The 9,990-nt window shown below is 40.9% G+C and overlaps 1 pseudogene across 1 annotated transcript; it reads left to right on the top strand.

Moving 5' to 3' along the window:
* The first annotated feature begins 6,480 nt into the window (after nucleotides 1-6,480).
* LOC110531806 (alpha-2 adrenergic receptor pseudogene) lies at nucleotides 6,481-9,037 on the top strand (annotated as a pseudogene). Its single transcript, XR_016483506.1, has one exon. The product of XR_016483506.1 is annotated as an alpha-2 adrenergic receptor pseudogene (transcript).
* The last annotated feature ends 953 nt before the right edge of the window (nucleotides 9,038-9,990 follow it).

The following is a 9,990-nucleotide window of genomic DNA, read 5'->3' on the forward strand; positions in this document are numbered from 1 at the left end:
GAATGTGAAATGTCTGAATAATAGTAGAGAGAATGATTTATTTCAGCTTTTATTTCTTTCATCGCATTCCCAGTGGGTCAGAAGTTTACATGCACTCAATTAGTATTTGGTAGCATTGCATTTAAATTGTTTAACTTGGGTCAAACATTTCAGGTAAATTTCCACAAGCTTCCCATAATAAGTTTGGCCCATTCCTCCTGACAGAGTTGGTGTAACTGAGTCAGGTTTGTAGGCCTCCTTGCTCGCACACACTTTTTCAGTTCTGCCCACCAATGTTCTATAGGAATGAGGTCAGGGCTTTGTGATGGCCACTCCAATACCTTGACTTTGTTGTCCTTAAGCCATTTTGCCTTAACTTTGGAGGTATACTTGGGGTCATTGTCCATTTGGAAGACCCATTTGCGACCAAGCTTTAACTTCCTGACTGATGTCTTGAGCTGTTGCTTAAAAATATCCACATAATTTTCTCATGATGCCATCTATTTTGTGAAGTGCACCAGTCCCTCCTGCAGCAAAGCACCCCCACAACATGATGCTGCCACCTTCGTGCTTCACGGTTGGGATGGTGTTCTTCAGCTTGCAAGCCTCTCCCCTTTTCCTTCAAATATAATGATTGTCATTATGGCCAAACAGTTCTATTTTTGTTTAATCAGAACAGAGGACATTTCTCCAAAAAATACGATCTTTGTCCCCATGTGCAGTTGCAAATCGTAATGTGGCTTTTTTATGTCGATTTTGGAGCAGTGGTTTCTTCCTTGTCTTAATCTTTTCCCATTGACTGCAATATATTGAGAAAAACATCAACCCTTTCAGGTTATGTCGATATAGGACTCGGTTTACTGTGGGTATAGATACTTTTGTACCTGTTTCCTCCAGCATTTTCACAAGGTTCTTTGCTGTTGTTCTGGGATTGATTTTCACCTTTTACACATAATTACGTTCATCTCTAGGAGACAGAACGTGTCTGCTTCCTGAGCGGTATGACGGCTGCGTGGTCCCATGGTGTTTATACTTGCAAACTATTTTTTGTACAGATGAATGTGGTACCTTCAGGCGTTGGGAAATTGCTCTGAAGAAGGAACCAGACTTGTGGAAGTCTGCAATTTTTTTTCTGAGGTCTTGGCTGATTTCTTTGGATTTTCCCAAGATGTCAAGCTAAGAGGCACTGAGTTTGAAGGTAGGCCTTGAAATACATCCACAGGTACACCTCCAATTGACTCAGATGATGTTTTAATCAATTAGCCTATCAGAAGCTTCTAAAGCCTAGAATTCATATTCTAGAATTTTCCAAGCTGTTTAAAGGCACAGTCAACTTAGTGTGTGTAAACTTCTGACCCACTGGAATTGTGATGCAGTGAATTATAAGTGAAATAATCTGTCTGTAAACAATTGTTGGAAAAATTACTTGTGTCATGCACAAAGTAGATGTCTTAACCGACTTGCCAAAACTATAGTTTGTTAACAAGAAATTTGTGGAGTGTTTGAAAAACAAGTTTTACTGACTCCAACCTAAGTGTATTTAAACTTCTGACTTCAACTTTATGTGTTTCAAAACCATCATCAAAGCATTTTTTTTTTCATTCACATTTACCACACAAACCAAGGTATGAATGCTGTTGTGTGCATGTTTTGTTAAACATCTGTATAATTACTATTTTTGGGATTCACAGACTTCACCCTCCCTACACCTCTGATGAATGTAACAGGAAACCTGTTCAATCATCATGCTCTGCAAAATCGTTCTGGCTATGAATACGGAGAACATCAACACATTAACATCAACAGCCAGAGGATATACCCATTGGACTTGGAGCTCTGCTGGGAGTTTACCTCACATTTACATTTTTTTATTCTGTGTTGCAACATAAATCTAAATAAACACTGACAACTAAAATATTGTGTTATGGTTATGCGTATTATTATGAATAATAGGGGGCAGAGGGAGTTAAAAAATGTACGCCAAAAGGTTTTTCAAAAGGTTCTTCGAGGATCCATTAAGAGGGGTTCTTTGAAGAACTTACAGGGGTTCCTCCACAGTTTCAATTTGAAGAAACCCCTAAAGGATACTCCAAGAACTTTTAATTTTTAGAGTGCTCCTTCTTTCCCCCTCCCTCTGATCTATTTCTCTCCCTGTCCCTCCTCTCTCTCCCTCCTATTTCGCCCACCTCTCTCTCCCCTTTCTCACCTCCACAGACAGGATATTGACGCATAAATATGCATCAAAGGTATTGGCGCATAAGTCAACACATCGCATTCAAGGGAAAAAAGTTTGGGATCGAGCAGCAATGGGTTAATTGGTGAAAGACTCAGACAGACAGACAGACACATCCACTAACAGACATACAGGCAGGCAGACTCACAGACAGACAAACAGACAAGCAGAGAGGCAGGCAGGAAGACAAACTCTAAACTCAACCCTAAACCTTACCCTAGCTTTGGGAAGGTTTAATCTTCCCAAATTATGCATATACATACTGGGAATAGGACATTTGAAGACAATCGACACAAAAACATTTTTGACGTCCTTTGGACACAATGGTCTTGCAGTTATATAAACTCCGAGCCTTGTTATGAATTCCTGAATTAATTTTAAAGAGGATATTGATCAATTTGTTTGTAGATTTACTTGAAACTTGAAACTGTCTGCCTGCCTAACTGCCTGCCTGCCTTCAGGTCTATCTATCAGCCGGCCTGGCTGCCTGCAGTCTGTTTCTGTTTGTCTGTGTCTGCCTGTCTGTCAGTCGGCCTTTCTGTGGGAGAGAGGAGGGAGAAAGGAGGGAGAGAGATGGAGAGAGATGAGAGGAGGGGGAGGCAAGGAAAGAAAGAGGGAGGCAGAATGGAGGGGTAGGAGAGAGAGAAAAGGGGGAGAGTGAGGGAAGGGGAGAGGGAAGGAGAGGGTGAAGGAGGGATGGGGAGAGAGAGGAGGAAGGGGGAGAGAGGAGGAAGGGGAGAGAGAGAGAGAGAGAGAGAGGAGAGGAGGGGGAGAGAAGGACAGGATATCTGCAGGTTCCATCAAGTTAAATGTAAGACTTTTTAAGACCTTTTTAATGCCACTTGAAATACAATTTAATACCAATTTTGAGGTCTGCGTACACCACAAACCTGCTAAGATTTCCATATTTTTTTAATGCAATCACCAATAGAAAAAATATGTAGGCTAATCATCTCCTAATGGCACGAATATCATAAACTAATATATTTGGTGCTAATTCACCAGCTGGGTAAGTGGAAACTCATACACAGTAGCTAGATCACTGGAAGTAGCCATGTTTTAATATAACAGTAAAGTAATTATGAATGTCAAATTTTTTTGTTGCTATCATAGCCTAATACCCAATGAGACCGATGTTCTCGCAGAGGCTGATGCGCTTTCACTCGCTCCGTATCTCAAATCCATACACTCTAAAAATAAAATGTTCCTGAAGTATTCTTTAGGGGTTCTTCAAATTGAAACTGTCAGGGAACCCCTATACGTTTTTTGAAGAACCCCTTTTAATGGATCCTCAAATAACCTTTTGACAAACCTTTTGGGGTAAATGTTTTAACTACACATAACAATAACAACAACAACACAATATTTTAGTTTTCAATGTTTCTTTAGATTTTAGTGGCAAAGCAGATTAAAAAAATCCAAACATGAGGTAAACTCCCAGCAGAGCTCCAAGTCCAATGGGTATATCCTCTGGCCTGTTGATGTTAATGTGTTGATGTTCTCCGTATTCATAGCCAGAATGATTTTGCAGTGCATGGTGATGGAATAGGTTTCCTGTTATATTTATCAGAGGTGTAGGGAGGGTGAAGTCTGTGAATCCCAAAAATAGTAGTTATACAGATGATTAACCAAACATGCACACAACAGTATTCATACCTTAGTGTTTGTGGTAAATGTAAATGAAAAAAACTGTATTATGGACATACCTTGTCCATAATGTAGAGGCCTATGGGATATTTATTGAAGAGGTAAGGGAGGAGGATGGTAAATCTCATCTGCATAACATACCAATACCAATTGGCATAACTTTGTATGTCTCCTCATCTGTATACCTGCAGACACAGACACAAAATTGAGCTGTTCAGTCATCTGCACCCAATACAGCTAGCCTGCACCCAATACAGCTAACATATTCTTATAGCCTACAGCACATAATTATTACCTCTTTGTTGATTGATATCCATTGAATTGTATCCATTTTCTCTTTTAGAAAGATTTGCACAAATATGAAAAGATAGATGATATCATCAGAAAACAATATCAATTTAGATCATTCAAGGGATAAACCCTGTCACGCCCTGACCTTAGAAAGCCTTGTTTATTCTCTATTTGGTTAGGTCAGGGTGTGACTTGGGTGGGCAAATCTATGTTTCTATTTCTTTGTTGGCCTAGTATGGTTCCCAATCAGAGGCAGCTGTTTATCATGGTCTATGATTGGGGATCATACTTAGGCAGCCCTTTTTCCCACCTTAGATTGTGGGATCTTGTTTTTGCATAGTTGCTGTCTAGCCCTGCAGAACGATACATTCGGTTTTGTATTTTGTTGTTTTGTCTGAGTTCAGTATTAAAAATCATGAACACTTTCCATGCTGCGCTTTGGTCTCATTCATCTAACGATGGACGTAACACAAACCTTACCTTAAATTGAAGAGATCTTTAAATGTTTCAGTTAAGTGCCGGCACCTGCTGTCCTTTCAAATCCAAATGTTTCAGTTGGGCAGTTAGGTTTCTGCAAGAACCCCCACCAACTAAGGAGGTTCCTCGATGAACCCCACCTCCTATGGGGTTCTTGGAAAGACCTTTTGGGTGCAATTTTCAGTGCCAAGAACCTTAAGGTTCTTCAAAGAACTTTGAGGATCTTAGAAGAACCCTAATGTTTAGAGTGTATCAATATCTGGGTTGTAAAATAGACAGCTGAGAAATAAAAAATATATAACTGCACACAGCTGATTATGAAGATAATGCACTTTACTGTTTGAACAAATCATTTAATAGCTAAATAGTTAACTAGCTAGCTAACGAGTGCGCTAACTAGCCAAGCTACAAGCAATGCTTCGAATTGGCTATCTATTTTGTAGCCTACCTTACTTCCTGTGCTCTCTCATCTGGCAATGTCTGACTTGCAGTGGCACACGCACATCACACGCACACAAAGAGTCTTAGGCTACACGTGGAGTTCTCAAGTATCTTGAAAATGCGCCTCAGGAGTAGGTTATCATTTGATGTTTTTTTATTTTATTTGTATTTTTACAGATTTTGCCATGGTGGCAACAATTAAGCAGCTGCACAACATAGCGGAAACACTGAAGTCATCTCCGGGTGCATTTTTCAAGACCATTGAAAACTGAATTTAAGACAATTTAAAACGTTTTAAGGACACACTGGCACCCTGGAGGGAAAGGAGGAAAAGAGAATGGAAGGGGGAGGAGAGAGAGAGAGAAATAAAGAAAGAAGGGGGAGAGTGAAGGAGGGAGGGGGAGAGAGAGGAAGGAGGGGAGAGAGCCAACATACAGACAGAGGTGGGAGGAGGAGAGAGATGAGAGGAGGAGGAGGCAGGGAAAGAAGGAGGGGAGAGAATGGAGGAAGGAGGAGGTAGAGAGAGAACGGGACAGTGAGGGAAGGGAGGGAGGAGGGAGAGGTGAAGGAGGGAGAGGGAAAAGGGAGAAAGAGAGAAGGGGAAGAGTAAGGGAGGGGTGAGAGGTGAGAGAGAGGTGGAGAGGGTGAGGGAGAGGAGAATGAGGGAGGTAACGAGGAGGTAGAGGAAGATAGAGAGAGAGAAACATGGGATAAATGAGAAAAACGTCAACCCTCTGACACTCATCTTTTCCCATTGACTGCAAGGTGCTGAGAAAAGCGTCAACCCTGTGAAACTAATCTTTTCCCATTGACTGCAATATATTGAGAAAAACATCAACCCTGCAACACTCACCTTTTCCCATCCACTGATAACATTTGACATTTTTTGCATAAACGTGCCAGGATCACGTTTTCCTATGACATCATGTCGATGTCAGCTTGGCTGATGAGCTCAACTCAAAACACCCAATGAGCGGAATAAAAAAAAACAAGTGCATTTGATTCCAGCTTCATCACTGGCATTTTTCATGTATTAGCCTGTTTTTTTGTAATATGTAAAGGAGTGATTATAATAATCAGTTACAATATATATTTCAGGTGACAATAGATGTGTTCGCAAATAAAATGTTTTCCCTCATTTCATAATTACCTTAATTTGAGTTCCGTTATCTAGCGTATTGGCATAAGTTATAATCAATACATCATATGATCATATAATGTCAGACGACTTATTTCAATATAGCCTAGTCGTCTTTCACAAAATAGCTTATTGAACTGATATAACAAATACAAAAGTATTGCATACTGTAATTCAATGAGGTAACAGTTACCAAGAAAATCATGCACTGTGTTGGGGCGGGGCAGAAATCAGTTAGTTGTAAGTGAACAACACATGGGCACTGACTGAGACAGCTTTCTGATGTCGCGGAGCACTGAGAGGGAGGCAGCAGCCGATGGAGAAGGGTTGTCTGTCATGCTATAACAGTGTGCATGTACAAGGCAAGGTGGCATCTTCGTTTAGTCAATTAGCCAGATATATGTTTGGTGATTTTCTCTTTGAAGAAGTCTTATTTGGCATCTAATTCAGGAGATGGCATTTAATCCATTCCTTCACCATTGTGTGCATTTTCATTTTGGCAATGTCAATACTGCCTATTTATCTTGGACCTGATATTTTCTGATGGACTCTATATGCATAAAATGACTACTTCTCCTTGAATCGACTATTCTGGAATAACACTAACCACATAGACGGGATGGGATCGTTTAATTCAAGCGGAGTTGACGCGTTCCCAGTTTTCAATTTAAATTCCTCATCAGAAAGTCCATATACTTTGGCTACTATAGCGAGTCTTGCAGCACTTGTAAGTTGTCTTATTTTGTTTACAGTGGTCGGTAACGTCCTGGTTGTAATTGCGGTGTTAACAAGCCGGGCACTGAAAGCACCCCAGAACCTGTTTTTGGTTTCCTTAGCCACAGCAGACATTCTGGTCGCCACTTTGGTGATGCCTTTTTCTCTGGCAAACGAACTTATGGGCTATTGGTATTTCGGGAAAGTTTGGTGCGGAATTTACCTTGCTTTAGATGTCTTATTTTGCACTTCGTCCATTGTCCATCTGTGTGCAATCAGTTTGGACCGTTACTGGTCCGTTACGCAAGCTGTTGAATACAATCTCAAACGGACTCCTAAGCGAGTGAAATGTATTATCGTCATTGTATGGCTTATATCTGCGATGATATCTTCTCCTCCGTTAATATCAATAGACAAGAACAATGATAACTCTCAGTACCCAGGATGTGAGCTGAACAATGACACTTGGTACATCCTTTCCTCTAGCATTGCGTCATTCTTTGCTCCTTGCCTAATCATGATATTAGTATATATTAGAATATACCAAGTGGCCAAGACAAGGACCAGGGGCATGTCGGAGAAAAAACATGGTCCAGGTGAACCTACAATGACTGAGAATGGGTTAAGCAAAGCCACCTCGTGCAAAATCAACGGGGACAAAGAGAACGGGCACTGGCAGTGCCCTTCCACGCCCACCAGCATGAGGACAACAGGGGTCCAAGACGAGGTGGACCTGGAGGAGAGCTCCTCCTCAGAGGGCAAAGGTCACCCCAAACCTCAAGACCTGAACCATAAGAGGGCCAAGAGAGCCAGCCGGAAGAACAGCGCCATCTCCAAACACTCCAGCCGAATCTCCAGAGCCAGCAACAAATCCATGGACCTGTTCGCTTCCAGGAGGAAGAAGAGGAGGAGGAGCTCTGCGTCCAGGAAAAAGGTATCCCAGGCCAGGGAGAAGAGATTCACCTTTGTGCTGGCGGTGGTCATGGGAGTGTTTGTGGTGTGCTGGTTCCCATTCTTCTTCAGCTACTGCCTGCACGGAGTGTGCGGGGACCCCTGTAAGATCCCCGATCCCCTCTTTAAGTTCTTCTTCTGGATCGGTTACTGTAACAGCTCCCTCAACCCCGCCATCTACACTATCTTCAACCAGGATTTCCGGCGCGCCTTTCAGAAAATCCTTTGCAAGTCTTGGAAAAAATCCTTCTAGATATGTAATAACAAGAGGGACAAGCCAGGACTAAATATCCCTTGAGGTGACAATGTCAATAGCATAAACGTATGAAATTTACCATGGGAATATCAATGTGAAAGCAGACATTTTTTTTAATTTGGCCCATGGAACAATGCAATGTGCATACTGTACTTACAGTGGACAGACACATTGTCATGCTGTAACTCAATTGAGTCAGAGCATAATACTGAACTACGTCTTCATATCCCCTCACAGGCAACTCTCTAGTGCTTTTAACCTACTTGTTTCTCTTACCGGCCTTCATATTTTCCATCCACGTTTAGTGTGTGCTTAGTGGTTCCCAGAATTAGATGTACTGAAGTGTGTCGCAAGGCTTTAACTCAATGTCATGTTAGATATCCAGTACTCCTGAGTCCTTTACAAACAAAGTGACAGCAGGTAGCATTTCCAGGTTGATCATGCTAATGCAAAAAACACAGGGGAGCTAGCCTGGCGCATCTGCAGTTTAATCCAAAATACTGCATGTTTTCATGGGTAATGCTTTCCCTACGGATTACAAGTGGTTGAGGTGTTGAGGGGTGACTATACCAGGGCTGTCCAACCCTGTTCCTGGATAACTACCCCTTGCTTTGTTTTTTTTGCTCCAAGCCCAGTTGTAACTAACCTGATTCATTTTTTTTTACCAACAAGCTAATTATTAGAATCAGGTGTGCTACAGTAGATTAGGGTTGAAGCGAAAATCTACATGATGGTAGCTCTCCAGGTACAGGGTTGGAGAGCCCTGCTCTATACATTTTAAAAATATGGGCTACGGTTGGACCTGTTATTAATACATAATAGTAAGAAAGCCTCTTTATTTTTCACCTTGGATGCTGACTAATAAATATTTAAGAATAAAACATAGTGTTTATTTTAATACACTACCTCCCTTGTGGACTGTTTCTGTGTAATTATTTAGCATACTTAGTATTTTGTTTTGCAAGTGGTGCAGTTTCGTATGCTTAAAGTAGTGGGCTGTCATGCAAAATAAACGCTGAAGAAATATTATGTAAGCTCTATTGTAATGTTGGAGTTCTGACATATACACAGTGGAGCACTCTGACAAGGATGGACATGTGCTTTCGCTTGAGTGATTAAGGGATTTGGAGATAGTCTGCACTGCCACCACCAATCACTGTCCAAAGTGCACTCTCTAAGATGTCAGGCAAACCATTTGTCCCTCAGATGGTATTTCAAACAGCATATTTACGTTTTAAACATGTCAAAGGAACAGCTCAAGGACAACCATGCATTTACACAGTCATTTTTATTTATAGACAATCATTTGGGCATTGTCAAATTATTTAAAATTCATGTCAAATATAGTTAGGGAATGCTAAAGGGTAAATTGTTAAAATAGCCCTGCAGAAGCTTCCTGGAAAAATATAATCTGTAGCTACTTAGCTGCCTAAATATTTTCTTCAATGGGAAGCAATTCCATTGTGGCAATCCTGATCAAGACCATCTATCACGTCCAAAATCCCACCCATCCCACTGACTGGCTTGGAGGTGTTCTCACCATGTCTGTAGTATATCTAGTTCTGAGATATTTCGCATTCAAGTTTTCACATCCTGGACCTCAGAACCATTTTATAGTGAATTCGTCTTTCATAACCCATTAAGGTCCTAGCCTTAAAAGATACCTAAAGGGCAGAGCACCAAAATCCTAAACCATTTGCAAATATTTTTTCAAGTGGGTGCAATTACAAATAGAACAAAGGTTCTATCAGTCACAGAATGTTACCATTATTTCAATTTAAATAGAAAAGTACAGACCTTTAATGATTAGATAAAGATAATATGTCTTTCCAATCACATCATCAAATATATAAATTCATGTTA

This window comes from Oncorhynchus mykiss, chromosome 9, assembly GCF_057628025.1.
Source record: "Oncorhynchus mykiss isolate SJ-2025 chromosome 9, ASM5762802v1, whole genome shotgun sequence".
Lineage (NCBI taxonomy): Eukaryota > Metazoa > Chordata > Actinopteri > Salmoniformes > Salmonidae > Oncorhynchus > Oncorhynchus mykiss.